Below are 23,606 nucleotides of genomic sequence, written 5' to 3'. Positions count from 1 at the left end.
ACCACCATAGTGCAAGAGCACCATTCCACACTGATGAACCTGCCAAAGCCCTCTGTTCAGCAGCTCAGGCCCTGCTAATGACCCTGCCACTCACAGAGTTCAGTTTGGTTGGGACTAGAGACAGGGACCATTCGGTTGTGGCCCCTCGACTTTGGAACACTCTCCCCAAAGAGCTTGACCATGCCCCCTTTTGCTTAAAACAAAAACCAAACAGTTAAGGACACATGTTTTTAGAGAGGCTTCCTAATGTTTTATCTGCAATTTATATCTGGTAGGTTTCTTAGTTTTTATAACTTTTGATTTGAAACTTGTAAGATCTGTAACTTTTAAATGTGTTTCTTCACCTAATTTTTAAAAAATATTATTTTGTATTTTTTAATATAGTATCCAATTTATTCATATTATGAGCTGTCCCGAGCAGTAGTGTATTGGAGAGGCGTGTTACCAGTCCTGCCCCAGAGCGCTGGCTAGATGCTCTGAATGTACTTTTGGCATAGCGTGGGAAATTAGCTTGGCTAGAGGGAGCAGTTTGGTTCCAGTATCAAATCTGAGCAAGTTTGGTGTTTTGGAAAAGACGAGGAGGCAGAAATACAGTTTGAAAGTTTTATTAAGGGTACTAGCCGACCCCGCACAGATCATCTGTGCGCTATTTGGGTCATCACCCCCCCCACGCCGGCATGCCTGGCTTTCTGGCTGGCCCAGCATTTGTGGGGGGAAGGGGTCGCTCCCCCTCCCACTCTTCAGGAGCCCGCCACCTCGCCACCATGGCCGGCCCCAAAACCGCCGCCGCCTCGCCACCAGAGCCGAGCGCATCACCTCCCTGTCACTGCCTCCCTGCCCATTCTTTCCTGCCACTGCTGCCTGACTCCTTGGAGTGGCTGGGCCCATCGCCGCCGCCTCCTCACCGCCGCTGCCATTTCCCCCGGCAGCAGCCAATGGCCTCCTGTGAGCCTCTGCCACCCAGCCAATCCGGAGAGCTGAATGCGGGAGCTGAGGCAGGAGGTGAAAAGGGTGAATATAGCACTAGCACATATTAAATAAGGCTCAGTGTGGTGTTTATTTTATTTATTTAAAATATTTATGGCTTGATCTTCTTCTAACAGTTTTTAAAATGAAGTCCCTATCATTATAAAATAACACATTGCTGATCAATAAAGAGGAAAGCATTAAAAATACTGCAACAATTCTTCCCCAAAATACAAATGCATGCAGTGGCAACGAGGCTGGATAGAAAGAGGAGTCATCGGTGATCCATGTTAGGTAGCATTGCAACTATGGTGGTCTTCCTAGATGACTTGAATTGTCAATGGACTTGGCAGAAGTTCCCTCCCACTCTTCCTAAAAAAATCAGTGGGGTTGGAGTCAGTTTCTGGGGATGGTGGAGGTGGGTCCATGTTGGTGGGAACAGAGTAGCCTGAAGAGAGGGTTCTGGCATGGATTTATTTTATTTCATTTGGTATATTTGTACACTGCCTCAAACACATATCCCTGGGCAGTTTACAAGCATAACACACATTATTAATAGGATTCCAGCATAAAAACTGGAGTTTTTCATCTATTGATAGAAGGATGGATAAGGCTTAATCATCAGCATCTGCAACTAGAGATGTGAAGGCCTGGAAAAAATGGGGGAGGGGTTCCCCCCCCATTCCAGGAGAAGGGTGGGGGCTGATTTCCCCCATTTTTTTTAATCCAGCCCTTCACATTTCTAACTGCAGCTTTCTCCCTGGCTTGTACATGAGTTTGTAGTTCTATTCAATGCATGTACTCTATGCATGTAGTTCTATAACTGCTTTATTCTAGGCTTGAAGCATGATGCTCCAGCCCTGCATATGGAGAGACAAGATAGGAGGTGCTCATTTGAGTCTAGTGAACATTCTAAGAAGTGGCTTATGGGTTTTAAAGATATGGCCACACTCACAGTGACGATGTTTCTGCCCTCCGACAACAGTAACCAAAGCTTCTTCACCCATCTGAGCATAGTTTTTCTTGGCTGAGGACATCATTCTAGTACAGGGATGCACAACTTTGGCCCTCCAGCTATTGCTAGACTACAGTTCCTACAATCCCCAGCCACCACCACCAATAATAGTTAGGGATGGTAGGCAGTCCAACATCTGCAGGAGGGCCAAAGTTGTGCAACCCTGTCCTACCATAAAAAGCAAGAGGTGCATCGATACCATGTGGAAGCATATGACTAAGGGCATCCCCAACCCCCAAAACCGATGGGACACAGACACAGACACAGACACACACACACACACACTAGAAGCCCCTGCACAGTGGACAAGTCTAGACTCAAAAGAACTTAACTCAGCATTTCCTTCTGATATATGAAGGAATTGATGTGTTAACAGCACACAAACAAAAAGTAACATTCCATCTCTTGATACCATGGGAATGATAGATTAAATTCAGTAATCCAAAAACCTTCAGTTTAAGATGAGAGTTAAGATGCTTTACATTTTCACTTGTGTTCTAAAAAGAATAGAAAATGCAAGTTAAGGTGCCCACCTTAACTTCCGCACCATATAAGGTATAAGGACTTTGTACAGTCTAGTATAGGATGATGGCTCCATACACCCACACTTTGCCTTGATCAGGGATGCATCAGGCAGAATTCCATCACAGGCACCTCTAGGAAGTGATTGGGGAAGCTGCATCTGTTAAATGCCTGCCAGGATGCTTCCCTCCCCAGCCCAATGTCCAACTGAAAGACCAAGGCAAAGCATGGGTGCATGGAGCCTCATATTCAAAGCCAACATCATTTACCAGACTGTACAAAGTATCTATGTGGTCACCAAGAGTCGACACAGACTTCTGCACTTAATCAATCAATCACAAAGTTTTTGGCTTATATGACTGGAAGTTGTTGTTATTATTGTTGTTGCTGTTGTTAATTTTATTTCTATACCGCCCTTCTAAAGGTGGCTCAGGGCAGTTTACACAGAGAAATAATAAATAAATATGATGGCTCCCTGTCCCCAAAGGGCTCACAATCTAAAAAGAAACATAAGACAGACACCAGCAACAGTCATTGGAGGTACTGTGCTGGAGGTGGATAGGGCCAGTTACTATCCCCCTGCTCAATAAAGAGAATCACCACGTTAAAAGGTGGCTCTTTGCCAATTTAGCAGTCAAGACTCTGGTATGGGGGGGAAACTGTGGTGAGCCTCTGGCAGCCCCTGGAAGTGCTTAGGGTCATGGCACTCAAGGGACACTTGCCCCCCCCCACATGCTCAGTGGTGGCCATGTGCCTGTTCTAAAGGGGGGGGGTTGATCCAAATCCAGCACATCCAAACATAAAGGCTATACTCACGCCCGACAGAGTAGGCAGGGGGGAGGCAGGGATGGACCTACCTTCTAGGGGTGTGCACAAAACCAGTTTGCCCAGTTCAGTTCAAGTCCCAGCTGGACTCAAACAGAACTGGGCATGTTCGGTTTTGCACCCCTGAACAGACGACCCTCCCTCCAGCTTGGCTTGAATTTGAGTCGGTTTGGGGTTTTTAGTGCATGACGCAGATGGCCAGTATGCATGTGCGGCAGTCTCCAAAATGGCCACCGCCAGCACAGAGATGACCAGAATGGGCCGAAAATGGTCCAAGCAGGCCATTTTGAGACCGGGGGAGGCCGGGGGGGGGGAATAGCTGGAGACCTCCCCCCATGGCAGAACTCCCTGGAGGTGGTGAGAGTTTTTATTTTATTATTATTTTTTAAATTAAACATTAGAACCCCAAAACCGGCCCAAAGCTGTCCGGGGGGGCTGAATTAGTTCGACCTTGAGCTGGACCAGTTAAATGGCTAACCAGCTTGAGGTCAAGCCGGTTCACACAACCCTAGTACCTCCCCCCCACACACACACACCGATGATCGTTGCTGTTCCAGTCATTGTGCTACTGCAGGGCCACACGATCTGTGCTGCACAGAGCAATGCAGATTTCTGGAGGCTGGAACTCATTTCCCGAGCCCCAAGAAATCCCACAATGCACTACACAACGAGCACGGTGCATTAGGAGACACACACACACACACACACACACCGACATGTAGCCGAAGCATACAAGCAAGCCTGTAACCGGAGTAAAGGGTGTGCGCACACCCTTTAACCCAGGTAGAAGTCCAGCTACAAAACTCAGACTTGCAGGGGAGGCAGCGCTGGATCACCCATGATCCTGGTGCTGCACATGAGTAGCCCTTCCCAGGTAAGGCTTCCCTAGCCTGGGTGGGGCTGCTGTTGTGCACAGCCTCACTGTATAACAATGAGTGGCTCTCACGAGATCTTCATTGTTTCTTGCAGGATGTTTGGAGATCTGCCCTAAAAACCCATATCTGTTTTCTACCAATTTCACAATCCTGGGAGTTACTAAAGAATTCTGGGAATCATCACTGGGAAAGGATGCTGAGAACTGTCTCCCATAGAGACAATAAACTCTCCAGAAGATTACAAGCTCCTCGTGCCCTGCACATCCTTGGGCAGTTGGAGCATCATTCCCTTCAGTTCTGGACGACCACCATATAAGGACAATCAAGTGTTTATAGAAAAAAAGGTAAGTGAGAGCGGTAAGTACACCTTAGTGGGGAGGTGGGCGGGCGGTCTGTATACACATGATCCTCATATCCACACTAATGAGTGATTAGCTAGCTTACCTTCTGATGGGGAGTAAAGCGTGTCATAGTAGCACCTGCTTAAGTATCCCCCTCCATAGGCGGAACTAGGGGGGGCAGGCAGGGCACATGCCCTAGGCACCACTGGGGGGGCGCCATGCCAGGTCCTGCCACCCCCACCCCATTGCCCACCTGTCCAGCCCCAGGGCCCCTCAGCCACTTGCCTCCAGCTCTGGCCTAGGATCGGAGCAGCCTGCAAACTGCAGAGCTCTTCTTTCCCCGCCTCTCAGCTGATCGGCGGGTGGGCGGGGCTTCCAGAGAGGCCTCCGAGTAGGCCTCCCTGAAGCCTGAACTCAGCAGGCCCCAGCAAGCCAGGAAGGAGGCTGGCAGAGCTCCCTGCAGCAGACCAGACCATCCAGCACAGCTTTTGCCAGGTAGGCTGTGAATTCCTTTTTGTGGTTACCCCCATATATAGGGATCTGCTTGCCATAGGGCTTTGATATGGGTGGTGGGGTGAGACTGAGAAGTCTCTGAATATTTAATTTTAAACAGACTGAAAAATGTGCTGGCTATAAAAACAAAAACTATCTAAAAAGGCCTATAAGTGGCTTGTTTCACATCAGAAAATTACAAAAACTTCTGGAACAAATATTTATTCATTCATTCATTCTTTCATTCATTTATAAATGCACTTATGTTCAAGTTGTTTTGCAGCTCAGAAGATCTGAGTGAGAACTGTGAAGCATGTGTTGTGCTTTTATTTTATTTTATTTTTCTTGTGTGTGAACTGCTCTCCAATAACTTGCAGGGACTTCAGAGTAAATCTGGCCAACATGTGAATGCAGCACCGCCATTCCAGAGGAGATGTATGTTAAAGGGCTTTAAAAGGAGCCCCTGGTGGCGCAGTGGTAAAACTGCCGCCCTGTAACCAGAAGGTTACAAGTTTGATCCTGACCAGGGGCTCAAGGTTGACTCAGCCTTCCATCCTTCCGAGGTCGGTAAAATGAGTACCCAGAATGTTGGGGGCAATATGCTAAATCATTGTAAACCGCTTAGAGAGCTCCGGCTATAGAGCGGTATATAAATGTAAGTGCTATTGCTATTGCTATTGCTATTGCTAAAAGCCTTGTGTGAAAAACCTCCTGGAATCAAACTTTACTGAATTTGTTCAGAATTCTGAGAAAACAAACATAGGCTCACTCTGCATGGTTGAAAGTCTCCTTTGCTAATCTGCAGCGAGGGGGCCATTTTAATAATTAGCTTTGCTAGTGTGTTCTAGGCATTAAAAGTAGCACAAATATATAGTACTCAATGTATATCACTATATACTGTGAAGCGTGCATGTGTGTATTCAGTGAAATATATTTCCAGGCAGCAGACTTATTTCAAAATATCAGACTTAAATCCTTGGGGGCCTGGGATGTGTGGAGGCCCAGGACTTTGAGGGGCTGGGGGCTGATTTTAAAATCTCATCTTGGCCCATTCCAACCAGGCTACAAGCAGGCTTAAAGGCAATTGCTCTCTTCTCCTGTTGAATCCCAGCAACTGGTATACTACCCCTGAACCTGGAGGTTCCATATAGCTAATAATGGATGTCATTAATTATATGCATGGAGATCAAATGTGGATGTGCATCCATGCTGTGATGGATATCTGAAGAAGAGTCATCCAGTATTATCCCCATTCACTCGGTTAATGTTTAAAGTACTGTATTTTAACTGTAAACGTCCCAGAGATGCAGGTTGTGGGTGGTATTAAAATATGTTAAATATGTTAAACAAACAAACAAACAAATAAATTTCCCATCTGCTATTTCAGGTCACTAATCAATAAGACATTTAAGACAATATTAAAGATGTAATTTAAGTTAATGTTTTTCTGTGTCTTTTATAATTATTTATTATATATATTTCCATTCTTGAATGTGTAATTAACAAAACCAATACAAATGTTAATTCCCCACAAATACTTGCCTTAAAAAATATCTTATTCACCATTCTAAAACACAACACATCTTTCATAAGAGGGTTTGGGCGTTTTTTTTAGTTTGCCCATCTAGAAAAATGTGCTTTCAAAATTTGAAAAGGCGGGGGGGGGAATCTCCTGCCCCCTTGGACCTTCACTTCTCTTACCAGGAGTGAGTCCTCAAGCCCACTTTGATAAGAAAGAACATTGGTATGAAGACCAGCCTGGAGAGAATCTATCTACGTGGTCACTAAGAGTCAACACTGACTTGATGGCACTCAATCAATCAATCTAATGAAGAACAAAGCTTTAGAGACAGAACTTTTGAAGGGCTTGAGCTGAACGTCTCACTGAGGCCATGCCAGAGCACCATGGTGACAAATCTGCCTATGAAGCTATGGAGAGGAGAGCTGGTCTTGTGGTAGCAAGCATGACTTGTCCCCATAGCTAAGCAGGGTCTGCCCTGGTTGCATCTGAATGGGAGACTTGATGTGTGAGCACTGCAAGATATTCCCCTCAGGGGATGAAGCCGCTCTGGGAAGAGCAGAAGGTTTCAAGTTCCCTCCCTGGCAGCATCTCCAAGAGAGGGCTGAGAGAGATTCCTGCCTGCAACCTTGGAGAAGCCGCTGCCAGTCTGTGAAGACAGTACTGAGCTAGATAGACCAATGCTCTGACTCAGTATATGGCAGTTTCCTATGTCCCTATGTTCCTAAGCCTCCCTTAAAAACAAGATTAAGGCAGTGAGCGCTCCCTTAACCTTGTTTTTCCAGTTGTCTCTCAGCTGCAGCTGCACACAACCACAGCTAGCAGACTTGGGGAGGGGAGGGATCCCCATAATGTACCACGTACTCACAGGGTGCTTTACTGGAGCGCCAGGGAGTGGGGCAAAATGGGACTCAACGGGGCGAGGCATCCCGACTCCCAACATCTCGACCCTCGCAGCAACCAGCAGCAGCTGGTGATTGTCTGGGCGAGCGATCTGCCTCCCCAGAGGCAAAGACCTGCTCATCTGTGGGGGAGGCAAGCTTTTCAAAGTTTCCTCTCCTCACCCCATCAGAGCCCTTTCTCTGCTCGTGAGAAAGGGCTCCGTGTGGCAGTACCTGAAGAAAGATTCAGAAATGTGACATGTACATGAAGGGAGCAAGTGAAGAAGCAAACAGTAGTTAAATGTATTCCTGAATGTTGTAGAACCAGAGGCAGCTGAAGTTTTTAATAGCCTGCAATGAAACCAAGCTGGCCAAAGGAAGAGTATTATCTGCTTGTTATAACAAAACCAGATACGCTAAAAACAACCTCCAGTTTCATCTGTTCAAGTAAAGCAGATCGTGCGCGCACACACAAACACGCAGACACACACTTATCACCACCCCCCACTACAATTTTCCATCCTAGTTTAGAAGGTCTCCGCTCTCTCCAAAGTTGGGAAAGAATGTGAGTTTTTGCTGCTTTGAAAACATTTGGAATGAATTGTGGCTACTTCTGGAATCTCAATAAAAAGAAAGTTGCTCTCTGAGGAGAAATAAGAACGCAGAAGAGGATTCACAGAAGGTCTGCAGATCGTCCTTTAAAACAATTTAAAAAGAAATAGAGACAGAAGCAGCCTGAGAAGGGTTTATGTATATAAGAAACTGCTATCAAGAGCACTGTTGCTTCAAACATGTGAGGATGTCAATTTACTTCCTGAAAACCCCACAGGTCTCCTGGCAAGCCAGAGATTCTGGAGACCAAAGGGTATGGAGATCAGGAGTAACATGGGAAGTTCTGTAGCGACTAACAGGTGGCTTGAAACCCCACAAGAAGTCTGATTTCTCTGACGAGGTAACTGGAGATATGCTTGCACCAGAGTAGACCTACTATTAGAACAGATTAGAAAGGAATTTGGGGACCAATGGATACATGTCAGGAAAAGCCCACTACTTTCTTAGGAATAGTGTTCTCCCAAAGATGCTCAACCCTTCACCCTCAGTTCTCACGTCCCCATTAGTGAAGTCTTTGCATAACCAAATCTGATTGGGTATTCAGTATTGTGAAATCATCCTGTTCACTATAAGTTCACTGACTAGAATTGCCACATGGGTGGAATCACCCATGTGATAACTCCAGGAAGATGGAAGATTTGTTTTTGTTTTGTTTATTAAGCATTATTCTTTATTTATACAATGTATTTTTTATAATTTATTCATGTCATTTAATACTACACCCTTCAGCACCAATTTGAGCTCAGATCCCTTCAGCGTATATGTGAAGTTGGTGCTTTTTGCCCCATTGTGCATCACTTCACATTTATTTACATTGAACTGCATCTGCCATTTTGTCACCCAGTCCCCTAGTTTGGAGAGATTGTTTTGGAGTTCCTCACAATCCATTGTGGATCTCACTACCCTAATGTAGTTTGCGTTTGGTGTTTTTGGTTGTGGTGCGCGGTGTGGTATTCAAGTAATTTTATTTTATTTTTTAAGTTTTGAGTGGTTTTGTTTTTTCTGCCATAGGGAATAATGGGGATTCAAAGTGGGTTATGGGTAGGACACCATGGATACCTACCACCCAACCCGCAAGGCATTAGGGCACTCGGGTGATTTTAAAGGAATTTTTATGTATTTTAGCTTCTCTGATGTTAACTAACTTTTTCTCATAGGGAATCTCTATGAAGAATGTAGATTCTCGGTTGTTATATAACTTCTTCATAGGGTATCACTACAATGAAGTTATATAGCAACTGACAATCTACACTGTGTTTAGATTCTTGGATGTTACATTGCTTCTTTATAGGGATTCATTATGAGAATATGTTAGTTAACACCAGAGAATCCAAAATATATTAAAATTCCTTAAAAATTACTTGAGTACCCCAATGCTGTGCAGCTTAGATGATAGTTGATACCCATGGTGCCCTAAGCCACAACCCACTTTGGAGTACCTAGGCAAAACCCATGGGGAATAATGGGGCCACTTCAAATCCCCATTATTCCCTATGGCAGAAAAACCAAAACCACTCAAAACTAAAAAATTCCTTTAAAATAACCTGAGTGACCTAATGCATTGCGGGTTGGGTGGTAGTTGGCACCTATGGTTCCCTACCACCAAACCTGTTTTGGTGCCCTTAGGTGCTATCCATAGGGAATAATGGGGCAGTTCATCGCCCCATTATTCCCTATGGGTAACCCTTTAAAGCCAGCTCAAACATGGTTCAAGCTCGAGCCAAACCATGGGTTGGCTCAACAAAACTGGTACTTGAGCAAAGGCACCCAGTTCAAGCCCATTTCTAACTCTAAGTGAACTGGGGAAACTGGCTTTGTGAACATCTCTTGTGGTGGGAGCCCACACTGTATGGCAAGGGCCATGGGTGTTGGATGAGTTGCTCAACCCTGCAAAACTTGTGCACTGCATCAAGGGGTGCATAAGTATACCTCCCCAGTTGTCCTCATTTCCGTCTGTCTTTCCTTTATTTGTACAGTTCCCAGGAAAAGTGGTGAAAAGTGGGCAGACCCCAAGCAATTGTATCCCTTTAAATACATCCACTGTGGGGACACAGCATCATTGTTGCCAGGCAGAAGTAAGAGCAGAAAGGTGAATGCAGGGGGCATTGCACTTTCACTGAGAGGCAGTCATCAAGAAGTGCAGTGGGCATAGAGCTTCCATGTTTCTGGGTGGATTTGGGCTGTCCTCTCTAGGATTTCAGTTCCAGAGACAGCATGAAATTGTGGTTATGGTGGTGTCTGCATTCAGACTTTACACTGCCACCTCCAAACCTCAGGTTGGAACAGCGAAACGACAAACCAAAGGTACAATTTTGAGTTTAGTAAGGGAAACTGCAGGTCGCTTTTGCTACAAAACCATGGTTCCACACATTCGGACATACATGAATTGCAACCTCTGCCCCATTCAACTCTGGTTTGGCATTGTACATGAATGCAACCTTAGTTAAAACAAACCATGGTTCTGTGTGCTATCTGAATCCGCTCGAAGTGTTTTCCAGGAAAAAATGAGGCTATTCACACAGCCAAAAATTGGGAGCACACACAGCTCCCAAACCTGGGTAGCACATTTGTCCTACCCAGTTTTTGGTTACGTGAAGAGCCTCAATGTCTCCTGCATTGAGTTTGCTAATTTCTACTGAGGCTGAGCCAAAAGCTCTCTGTTGAGGGGAAGTTATAATTGACAGGTGCCCTGAAACTGCCACCAGCTCACCTTTTTTCACAACCTTCACCTCTTTTATGGTAGTGGTGCTCTTCTCAGTGGCAGCACTGACAGTGGTCTTCCAAGTGACTGATGATTGCCATTTTGTTTATTCAGATGTGTCCTCAGTAGAACAATACATCTTGTTGTGCCATCATACTGGGGGACTACTGGGTTGAGGAAAATGGTCAGTGATGACTGCTCTGAGTAGCGACACCTGTTTCAATAAGTTCAGTTGGCTTTTGCCAACCCCCAGAAAATGATTAAAATGACCTCTCCCAACTTCACCACTTGTGAATGGGGCAGTGTATGAATGGGGCAGAATGGTACCCGTGTCTATTGAAAATGGACAATGGACAATTTTCAGCTCAATGAGATCATGTGTATGTCTGAAGCATCCATCTTCTGCTGTCGTCCATCCAGAAATGTTCATTATTTCGTTGGCTCCAGTGGCGAAGCTAATCAGGCAAAATTGGGGAGGCTGAAAATTAAAATTATCTAGGAAAAACAAATAAGAAAAAAGGTAACTCACCTTAAACTTTCTTGAAGTTTACACTTGAACCAACAACACAGCTGCAATCAGAAATGGAAGTGATGAGTACTCTTGTCTCTCACCGTTGGGGTTTCACCTAACAGAGGCTAGCCTCACTCACGCAGATTGTGTTAAGCTAAAGTAGCCCTTCCCTCTACCTTTCCCCCATTTCCATGCCACACTATATGGAGTCTCCCAGTAGAGGCTGGATTTTGTCAGCTTCTTGAGCGCACGGTGGTATTCTAGCTGTCATTCAGACAACATTGCAGATCATGGAATCGGGAAATACAACAATGATACAATATATTTTCGTGATTCCTGGTTGTTGGCTTCTGGCAGATGATTTATTTATTATATTTTATTATATTTTGGAGAAGGCTCAGTCTCAAAGCCTGATAGGGTGCTTCACCACTGATTGACTCATAATTCAGAAAGGGCTTTTTGTGACTTGTTCAAGTCTCCATTTTTGCATCTCTTAAGGTAGTTTGCTGTTTAGTTGCATGTGTTATGCTGCATGGCTTGAGGGGGAAAAAATCTTTACCTCGAAATCTTCATCTCCGCCAAACGCTGCCCTTCAGCTAATGAGATGACTGTCACCTAAATTCTCATTGTTTTAAGAGCAAGTGGCTGCTGACAGTTCTCTTTCAAGCTTGAATGATGAAAGGAAAACACCACATGGCCTCATCTGGCTAGCTTGCTGAGAGCTAATGAGCCCGAAGCTGCACCCATCTTTGCAAGACTGTCATGACCCCACGTCTGCTAATGCACAGGGAAGGAGTGAAAAATGTACTGCGAGTTCTCTTCAACAATCCCCCGGGGATATCTTGAATGTGCCAAACAATTTAGTAAATAGATATTGAGTTACTGTGTTGAAACATGGTTCGACATATTGCAACATTGAATAGCTCAATCGAAGGATCATACTTTAGCTTTAGGTGCAAAACATACTTAAAAATAAATAAATTTACAACTAAAAATAAATCCCTGCTATGTATGTGGCATTTCCCACCCAGACTGCATGCAACAAATTGCGGGAGCTGAATCTATGTACTACATGGTAGCTGCCATTAAATCTGTTGGGTAAGATCTCAAATTTGGAAGAAAGAGAGAGAAAAGTTGTTTGCAAGACATTTTACAATAAAACTATGCAGACTCAAAACCATACGTGTAAACTTCTAGCTCAATTTATTGTTAAGATTAAGGGTAGGTGATTGCATTTACACACACACACACACACACACACACACACACACACACACACACACACCATCAATGCAATCCAGTTGGCCTGATTAGGCAAGAGAGATCTCTGTGCATTGATTGATGGATGGATGGATGGATGGATGGATTGATTAAGTGCCGTCAAGTCGGTGTCTACTCTTAGCAACCACATAAATAGAATCTCTCCAGGATGATCAGTGAGCCAGAGAGGTGTAGTGGTTAGAGTGCTGGACTAGGACCAGGGAGACCCGAGTTCAAATCCCTATTCAGCCATGCGACTTGCTGGGTGACTCTGGGCCAGTCACTTTTCTCTTAGCCTAACCTACTTCACCGAGTTGTTGTGAAAGAGAAACTCAAATATGTAATACACTACTCTGGGCTCCTTGGAGGAAGAGTGGGATATAAATGTAAAAATAATAATAGTAATAATAATAGTAATGATCTGTCTTCAACTTGGTCTTTCAGGTCTGTCAGTGGTGCATTCATTGCTGTCATAATCAAGTCCACTCACCTTGCTGCTGGTCGTCTTCTTCGCTTTCCTTCAACTTTCCCCAACATTCTCTGTGCATAGCATATGTTTATGTGTGTTGTCATCATACTATTCTTCTGACCTCCACAGAATTTGATCTATGCATGAATTAAATATAGAATATGTCCCTTATTAGAACAAAAAACCTGCTGGATTAGACTGCCAGGCGGGGAGGGGCGTAATTTGTCCATCATTCCATTCATTCATTCATTCATTCATTTAATATACCACCCAATCCACATGACTCAGGGCAGTGTACAAACAAGAACAGCATCTGAGATTTTAAAAACAAACGAACAAAACAACAACAAAAACAAAAATTAAAGGGCAAACGCCTGGCAGAAAAGAAATGTCTTTAATATGGCAGCCAATGCCTCTGGGAAGCCCACAAGAAACTTGTGAAGGCCACATTCCCACCTGGTTATTCCGCCCACCCCACCCCCCACCCCACCACAACTGATATTTAGAGATACTGAATTTGACCTGAATCCAAGACTAGTTTCCCCCCAAGTTTTTTGATATTAGAAATCAGGTGGTCATCTTAAATTCAGAGTCATTTTCCTCTCAAGCAAATGCAGATATAACCTCCATTTAACCTCTGCTTTTTAAGGAGCTCATCTTAAATTCAGAGTCGTCTTTGGTTCGGACAAATACAGTATCCAGATGGACACAGCCTCTAAGCATGGACTTTGCATTTTGTCATTATGGCTACTAACCATTGATGGGCCTCTCCTGCATGAGCTTGTTTTAAAATGGAAGGTGTGGGCGGAGGGGATACAGGTGAGCTAGAATCAGCTGATGGTTCACTCAGATTCCCTCAAGTCCAGGAATCTCCACAGAGCCCAATACTCAACTAACTTGACAGCAATATTCTATCCCTTTGCAGAGGAAATGTGTTGTACTCCGAGTGAATTATTGTCCTCTTAAGGGCAACCCTGCAATGATTATTGGCTGGGGATTATGGGAGTCGTAGTCAACATCATCTGGAAATCCCTGTTACAGGGAACCAGGCACAGAGCCAGCTGAGTGGCGGCCTGGGTCCAGCCCCACCCAGCGTCCCCTCTGCTGATGTCCGTGCGCCCCGCTGCCCCCGCCCCGCCTGGGCTACCGGGAGCCAGCAAGCACTTGCCGATCTTTTTCAGCAGCGTTTGCTGCCTGAAAGCGTCTTTTCCCCTTTCTCTCCCTCTGAGAAAGGGGAATAGACGCTTTCAGGCAGCAAACGCTGCCAGGGTATTACAGCTCCTTCTTTGATTACCAAGCCTGACTCAGTAATCAAGGAGGCGATTCTCACAATCACCGAGAATGGGTGAGCAAGTGGGGTGGGGTGGGGAAGGCTCCAAGAAGCTTACTTTCCCCACAGACAATTGAGGGATTGGTGGTGGGAGCACACTTTGTGCTCCCACACAAGCAATCCTGCTCCATGAAGCACAGAGCAGGGCAGAGGGATCTGGACTTCTTGTTCCAGCCTCCATAAATCCCACACTGCAACACGCGGCACGTGCCTTGGGGGATTCCCCCAAGAGACGGGCACACTTGGCACCCATCCTGGTGTCTGGTGGGGCTATACATAGCTCCAGCAACACACGGGTAGTTAGCCCGGGGTAAGGGAGTGCTCACTCCCTTAACCTCGGCTAACAGCTGGGCTAAACAGTGGGGTTCGGCAGCACTGCCTCACCGGGATTGGGCATTATCTCAATCCCGGCGGGGTTCATGACTGAGCGGTTCTCACATGTTGGAGATGAAGTTCCAGTGCATCGACCTTTTGCACCAACTGTCCTAATGACCACTAGGGGCATTGGGAGTAGAGACAGTGAGTCAGGGTCTCCCTATCTGTCCCTACTCTATGACCCCTGAACTGACTCTGCAGCACTTCCTGTGCTGAGTCACAATCCTTCCTTTCCTCCTAGAGAGCAGATGGAAACATCTCTCTCTCTCCTTACCTATCCACTATGTAGTCCTTTAGATTAGAGATAGGTCTTTCCTATCTAAGTGTATTTAACCAATAAATATCTAGTGTTTAGTCATACAAGGATCTCCATGTCTTTTCTTTAAATAGCTGCAATATCCGAACCATCCTCTGCTACCTACTCTGTAACTGGAGTGTGTGCTCATTCCTTAGTGCTCTGCTCTTTTACCTATTGTGGGTAAAAATCAACAACCTCTAACATATGCAGCCTAACCTGGGCTGGGCGTCCTTGGCCCTGGTTAGGCTGCACTTGAGAACAGCCTCAACGTTTATTAGGCAACCCAGTGGGGGAGAAGGGAAGACGGCATCGCATTCCAAATAATGGGCTGATACAATTTCATGTGTCTGGTTCACAGTCAACCCGTCTGAGGAGTCACATGTGCAGCACCCATTTGCACACGTGATTCCCCATTCAGCTGGGGGCCTGTATACAGCTGCTTGTTTCTGCACACCTAGGGCCTCCAACTGGATCAGGGAACATGGGTACGCATGAGCCTGTGCACCGGCTGCTGTTCACATGAAATACCTGGTGCTTGCATTTGACCACCACACAGAGACGTGCATAGAAAAAAAGCGTAGCATTTTGCATGCATTGCGGGCTGAGGCTTTCTCCACTACCCTAATAAAGCAGGCTTGTCTGTCTCTGTGCACAAAGATGTGGTAGAAACAGGCTTGGGACCAGATCCTGACAAATTTAAGTCTACATCCCAGAGCTGAAATGGTTTGTGGATTCGGACTGGGTTTGCAGATTCATCCATCAGTAAATAAACAGAGGTCGTTGTGTGCGATATTGCACTTCATCTAGGTTAACGTGCTCAGCAAAATGCCATCCTGAACCCTCTCATTTTTCTGTTCAGTCAGTGGAAATATTTGTAATGAATTCTTTTCTGCCATATTGTTCCCCCAGCACCCAATTTGGGTTTGAGTGTATAAATGCAGTAAGAATCCACGCTGACCACACAAAAAGTTGCACGCTTTCTCACAAATACTTCCTTTAAAAAAAAAACACCACGATTTTCTCCATTGTATAGATATTCCGTTCCCTTGAATGAATGAGTTGAAAATAAGCAGGAACACATTCTCTCCACCATTTCACTGCTCCAAGAGATCCTGTTTAAAATGAAGGACCTTTTTTAAAAAGTACGGTGGAAGGAAGCAGCTTTTGCCACAGGAACTAGGCAATATGTACTTAATGAAGCAGTTCCACAGCTGGAAGCCATTCCCACATCATGTCACGGTGTAAATAATGCATGTCATTTTTCAGTGCACAATGCATGATGGGTAGACTCATGAGAAAATTCCCTGACACCCCCCACCCCTACCCCAGCACATAAGTAGGATCAGCACACTGAAAGCAAACATAGGGATCTCAGGAGAAGGGTGAACATGCCACCTGGAAGTTCACCTGTGCAGTCCACTGAATGGGGCATGCACAGAATTTCTGGACACGGTATGCCCTAAAACCTCTAGGATAAAGATGAACAAAGGCAGGTTTTAAATTTAGAATTTAGCCAGCGTGGTGTAGTGGTTAGAGTGCTGGACTAGGACCAGGGAGACCCGAGTTCAAATCCCCATTCAGCCATGAGACTTGCTGGGTGACACCGGGCCAGGAAGAGCAGAATATAAATGTAAATAAATAAAATTTCACTTTTCTTGGGCAAGGCATTTGTGTGAGGTATCAACTAGCCCTTCTGTGAATGGAAGGTACGTTCCATATGCAGAGGATCCCATTTGGTAGCCTAGGGCTGTAATACTTTGCACACATATTTTTCATTATGGGATCACGGGTAAGAAAAGAAAGGGACTCGGAGCTGGCATGCATATTCATCACTTGATAACTGCAGTGTCAAGTGATCAAGCCTTCAGAGATTCAGCACAGAAGGTAGACGAGGATCTGCTGGTAAATCACTGCATGCTCTGCAATAAGTCAGCAACGATTCCTGACTCATAATTGTTTCAACATAGCCAATTAAGAGGTTTCCCTCTGCCCTTTGAATCAGACTGTTAGAATCCCTGACCTGAAGTAACGCAGACAGAGACTCACATTGTCTTGCAGCACTCATGGGATGCAGGAGGTGATTGGATGCACCCCCTGAGCTACCATTGTACATCAGGGGGATGCACCCCTTGAGTAGGGTTGTGCACAAAACTGTGTTTCCCAGTTCGGTTCGAGTCCAAACTGGGCTCGAAACAAACTGGGCATTTTCAGTTTTGGTACCCTAAATGAGGGGCCTGGCTTGGCTCAAACTTGAGCCAGTTTGGACCCAGTTTGGGGCTACCAGGGACACTTTTTTAAATGGCAGACTTACTGCCTCTAAGGCCTTGGAGGGTGCTGCTGGCAGCCACGGGGGGTGTCTTTGGTGGTTCCCCCTCACCCCACCAGCCTTCCCCCAGTCTCCCCCAGACCTTCATTCCATTTGGGGGGCATTCCAGCTCTCTCTGTGCTCACAGTGGCCATTTTGGAGGCCGCTGCACATGTGTGGCCATTTGCATGGCCAGGTTATGACTCAGCCACACAAATTCCCCATATGCACAAGCAGCAGCCTACAAAATGGCTTTTATGAGCTTGGAGGTGGCCAGAAATGGTCCGGGGGAGGCCGGGGGAAGGCCAGTGGGGGAAGGTGGAACTGCCGAAGACCTCCCCTGTGGCTTCTAACAGCACCCCCCCCCCCCGAGGCCTCAGAGGAAGTAAGTCTGTCATTTCCTTTTTAAAAAAACAACAACCCCAAACTGGCCCCAGACAAGCCCTTGGACTGGGCTGGCTAGAATCCAAATTGGTTCGAGGTCAAGCCAGTTCACACATGCCTACCCCTGAGCTACCATTGTACATCTGCCCCTGCCCCTTTGGGCTGCTATTTTGCACCAGTTAATGGACCTCAAGCTTTCATTACAAAACAACAGTGGATCCCAGAAGCCTGAAGTCTGTTCCTGCCTATTATGGAGGATAGATAAATACATTACCATATGGACCTGAGTCAGCCATGAGATGGTGCTGACATTAGTCCCTACCCAAAGTCTCATGTGCACAATATGGAAAAATGATAGCAGAATAAAATATTGTCCTGAGCAGAGGCGTAGCAAGGTTGGAGTAGGCCATTTTAAAAAAAAACCCTCCTCACTGAAGCTCAGCTCATGAAGTATAGAAATCTTAAATGAGGCTGAATAGTGGTAAGAAAAAGGTGTGTGTGTGTGTGTGTGTGTGTGTGTGTGTGTGTGTGTGTGTGTACACACACACACCTATGTGCCACAACAGAACATCATCCTCAATTATTTTGTAAAAGGTTTTGTCAACTATGGACGATGCCAGTCATTTAATGATACTAGAGAAAGACATGCTGGTCTGGTAACTCCAGGTCTTAACACTCACATCAATTTTGGAGGATGGATACAACTGAAGGAAGACCGAGCGGGTGAGCGGCTGAGGGAGTCAGTCATGGGATTTGCCTCTGGGGGGGGGGCAAGGCAGTGGGCCCCCAGACAACTGTCTCCCCTTGCCCTATTATAGTTACGCCCCTGGTCCTGAGCCAGTGGTGTGAGGGGAAAATTAAAACTCTTGCAGGTACTTTGGGTCTGGCCAAGACCATGTCAAGGCCCCGGTGGGACCAGGGCAAAGTATCAACTCATGGCCCTGTGTTGCTCACTCTTGCTTTTAAGAAAATCCCAACAAATACCAGCTGCAGGGTCAGGGGTGTAACTATAATTGAGTGGATGGGTTCAAAGAACCTGGCCCCCCCCACCAGCTCCTGAGGGGCCCCCAGCTTCACCCCTCCATATTTTCTTCATTATCTCCCCCACACCGGCCCCCTCTCCTCTAGCTATGCCCCTGTGCAGGGTGCTCAGTCCGGATCAGGACCAAAGCAGGGCAAAGAATTAAAGCCCCCCTGCCTCTGTCTCAATCTCAATCTATTCCTCACCATCTTTTCCTCTCTGCAACACTCTACATGACTCACAGGTCAATATTCATAATTCAACCACTTTGATTCTCTTTCCTATGGCTGGTTGGAGAGCAGTCTTGAAATGCTGTGGTCACTGTGACCAGTTACTACGAATACAAATACAACCAATATTTATATCCCGCTTTTCAACAAAAGTTTCCCAAGCTGTTGACATATAAATAAATAAACAAACAAATAAACAAACAAACAAATAAATAAATAAAATGGCTCCCTGTCCCCAAAGGGCTCACAATCTAAAAATGAAACAGAAGATCAACACCAGCAACAGCCACTGGAGGGATGCAGTGCTGGGTCTGGAGGAGACCAGTTGCTCTTCCCCTGCCAAAAAAAGAGAATCAACACTTTTAAAAGGTGCCTCTTTGCAGGGGACATTTAAAAGGTTATAATGTGCTTTTACGCGCTTTCATTTTCTTTTCTGACCTTTTTTTTTTTTTTTGCTTTTGATATTCAGTCATTACTTTAGGGTGAACTAAAAACTGAAAATATCAAAACTCACTTTAAAAATAAAGGATGCATACTGCAAATTTCTGTTTGTGTTAAAAACATCTGCTGATTTAATTCACTGGAAATTTTAAAAGTATTATTAAAAATAAATAAAATAATGCCTCAGTGACACAGAAGGAATCAACCAAGTTGATGGTTGACGGTGACTCCAATCTGTTTACCCAGGCTTTTAATTAATATTGTTTTAATGGTTTTAATCCTGTTTTAAAATACTGTTTTAAAATTTTTAAGTCGTTGTAATGTTTTAAACTGTTTATTTTTGTTTTAACTAATGTTTTACTTTCTGTTTTTATTTTGTTGTAAACCACCCAGAGACGTAAGTTTTGGGCACTATAAAAATATGTTAAACAAACAAACAAACAAACAGATTCAACTGCTGAGAAATTTCAGTGCAAAGGAATAACTTAACTAAAGATAATGGTTAATGGCTTAGGTCCAGGGTATTTAAGAGAGTGCCTTCTCTGTCATGAACCCTGTCACCTATTAAGATCGTCTGGAGAGGTCTGGTTACGGTTGCCACAAACCCGTTTCGTGGCAACTCGGGACAGGGCCTTTTCTGCGGCTGCCCCAGGGCTTTGGAATGTGCTCCTTGCTGAAATAAGAGCATCTCCTTCTCTGTTTGCTTTTAGGAGGACCCTGAAGACGTACCTGTTTTCTTAGGCCTTCAACTGAGACTCAATTTTTAAAGTTTAATGTGTTTTTATTGATTATGAATTTTATCTTTTTATCCATTTAAAATGTATTATATTTTATGTTTTCACTAGCTGACTGGGCACAGAGCATCTGTGCCCCTAGTTCTCCCTGACATCTCCCTGACTTCTCCCTGACTCTTCCCCCCACCCTTCAGCCCCATTTCATTCTCCCCCGCCCCAGTTCCTTCCCACCCCACCCTCCCTGTTTGCTTGCCCTCAGGAGCCAGACTTCTCTTCCCCGCCCGCTGCCGCTTCTCCAGCCCACCCAAAAATCCTCAGCCGTACGCTGCCCACCCGGCTGCCTTCCAGTCCCTTGCCCCTTCTCACCCACCCGCCTGCCATCCGGCTCCGGCCAGCCAGCCTGCCACCACCTCCTCCCATCGGCCACGTCCTCAGGCTGGCAGGGCTGCCTCCTCAGGATTATTTATTTATTTATTTATTTATTTATTTATTTATTTATCTATCAATAAACAAACAAATAAATAAATAAATAAATGTGGAAACCAACTCTCTTGTATACAAATTAATGGAAATGAAATTAATAAAAATATAAATGTGGAATTTTTTTAAAAAAATAATTGTTTTAACATTATTTTAAAATTAAATAAGTCAGTGACATGCCTCCTGCTCTCATCCCTGAAAATATCACGGTGGACCCTCCAAGGATCCTGGTTTACTTGTCCTTTTTGCCCACTGTATAAAAGGGCTCTGGGTATGTCTTCTAACCCTGCCCTGCTTTAACCATGATTGTTTAGACCGATAAGCCGAGACTACAGACAAAATGGCAACCTGCCCAGTGCTTCAGTTGTGCCAGGATGCAAATAAATTTGATACTAGAGATTAACCTTCAAATAATGAAGAAACATCTCTGAGCATATGCAGGATGCATTTCCCTTACCACCAAGCAACTGTAGCCTAGCCTTTCCCCACAACCTCTGAGTAAAGGAAAATGCCAGCAGCACTGGCAACTTACAGGTGAAACTCGGAAAATTAGAATATCGTGCAAAAGTCCATTAATTTCAGTAATGCAAATTAAAAGGTGAAACTGATATATGAGACAGACGCATTACATGCAAAGTGAGATAAGTCAAGCCTTAATTTGTTATAATTGTGATGATCATGGCGTACAGCTCATGAAAACCCCAAATCCACAATCTCAGAAAATTAGAATATTACATGGAACCAAGAAGACAAGGATTGAAGAATAGAACAATATCGGACCTCTGAAAAGTATAGAGTGTACTGTGCTTGATTGGCCAGCAAACTCGCCTGACCTGACCCCATAGAGAATCTATGGGGCATTGCCAAGAGAAGGATGAGAGACATGAGACCAAACAATGCAGACTTGCTGAAGGCCGCTAATGAAGCATCCTGGTCTTCCATAATACCTCATCAGTGCCACAGGCTGATAGCATCCATGCCACGCCGCATTGAGGCAGTAATTGCTGCAAAAGGGGCCCAAACCAAGTACTGAATACATATGCATGCTTACACTTTTCAGAGGTCCGATATTGTTCTATTCTTCAATCCTTGTCTTCTTGGTTCCATGTAATATTCTAATTTTCTAAGATTGTGGATTTGGGGTTTTCATGAGCTATACGCCATGATCATCACAATTATAACAAATTAAGGCTTGACTTATCTCACTTTGCATGTAATGCGTCTGTCTCATATATCAGTTTCACCTTTTAATTTGCATTACTGAAATTAATGGACCTTTGCACGATAGTCTAATTTTCTGAGTTTCACCTGTATACAAGCACAACCGTACCGCTGTGAAAATTTTCATAGGTACTTCATTTTTAATAGTATGCCCTTACTTTCACCACTGTCTGAACTCCTCCAAGGAAGTGTAGGGTTTCACTGGTTAAATAAATCAAGAGGTGTTCCTGATTCTAAATTGCAACAGCTTAGTTCTCAGGCCCAGAATATAGAGAACAGATCATGTAAAAACTGCAAAATAAAGTTGAGAACATTTGGGCAACAGAGTGGCAGGACTTAATGGACCAGAACCATCTTTGACAGATGTTTATCCAGCTTCAGCTCAGAAATGGCCCAAAGAGATTCTACTACTTCCCCAGAGGCAATAGGCTGTACTGTCCAATTTTTCTTGCACTTTTACCAGCTATTCATTTGGAATCTGCAATGCTCCATACACAGTAAACCAGTTCAGAAGTTCTCCCCTGCCACCTGGGGTCCGTTTAATGCACAGAGAGGGAAACAAGAACCACACATCCCTGTTGGGATCTCTGCCAGCTGCTCGCTCAGGTGTCTGTGCATTCAGCGCTTGTCTGCAAAAGGCAAGAACTACCTGGTCCCAACTTTGATTTGGGGACATTGCTGTCTCTATTTTGGAGGGTCTGGGGTAATTGTGGAGGGTCCAGAATTTGGGTGATAAATCTATTCAGGGTTGTAGAGGATCCACACCACTGCTAACACGAGACACAGATCTCTCCGAAAATTACAAGATTACCTGCTGCCACAAAAATGGGCTTTTAGGCTTTTGGCTGATTCTACTACAACAGCCTTTCAAACCTCTGTTGCCAAAAACAACCCTCAGTAGAGTGGTAAGGCCTAGCGGGTGGGTGGAGTAGACAGAAGCTACAATTTTTCTTTTAAAGATAAATAATTTTACTTTGTAATTAGTTCAATTTAAATTTAAAGTTGTTACACAAGTTCAGTATCCCAAACACCCCATCAACCAAAAGAGCATAAAGGGAAAAAGAAATGGTTGGATAAAACACATTCACTAACCACTCTCTGTAGTGAATTTCAGCTATTGCTTGTGACTTCACAGCACTCCACTGCACCAACTCTGCCTTCTTGGCTGCTTAACTCTGTCTTCCTCCAGGACTCTCCTACTGTGTCTTCAGAGAGACTATCCTTCTCTCTTTTTTCCAAAACTGCACACTGAGTTTCTCCAGGGCTCTCCAAATCTGACTCTGACTAACTCTCAATGTTGTTCCTTATCGGAAGCCGAAATTCTCTACCAGAGGCCCAGAAATTCCCTTTTTGCCTTTGAAATTCCCTGCAGGAATTAAATTATACTAGCTGGGCCGGGCACAGAGCATCTGCACCTGGGACCAGCCCACCTACCTGCCAAGGCCTTCGTCCCCCACCAGTCTGCACACCATCTTTTTCTTGTGTCCCTCCCCACCCACGCTGCTTTCTGGTGAAAGAAGCTGAGCGCCGGCTTCTTCTCCCCTTGCTGCTTTCTGGCGGGCAGACAGGTGGGCAGGCTTCTTCTCCCCCTTCCCACCCCGTTTCTGGTCGGCGGGCAGCTACTTTCTGGCCTGCCAGGCACCAGCTTCTTCTCCCACCCACCCACCCACCCCCCACTTGTGGGCAGGCGGGCTTCTTCTCCCCCCTTCCCTCCCCCATTTCTGGCTGGTGGGCAGCCACTTTCTGACCAGTGGGTGGGCTTCTTCTCCCTCCCCTCCATTTCTGGCCAGCTGGCCCA

This window comes from Hemicordylus capensis, chromosome 2 (genome assembly GCF_027244095.1).
Source record: "Hemicordylus capensis ecotype Gifberg chromosome 2, rHemCap1.1.pri, whole genome shotgun sequence".
Classification (NCBI taxonomy): Eukaryota; Metazoa; Chordata; class Lepidosauria; order Squamata; family Cordylidae; genus Hemicordylus; species Hemicordylus capensis.
This window is presented reverse-complemented; position numbering follows the sequence as displayed.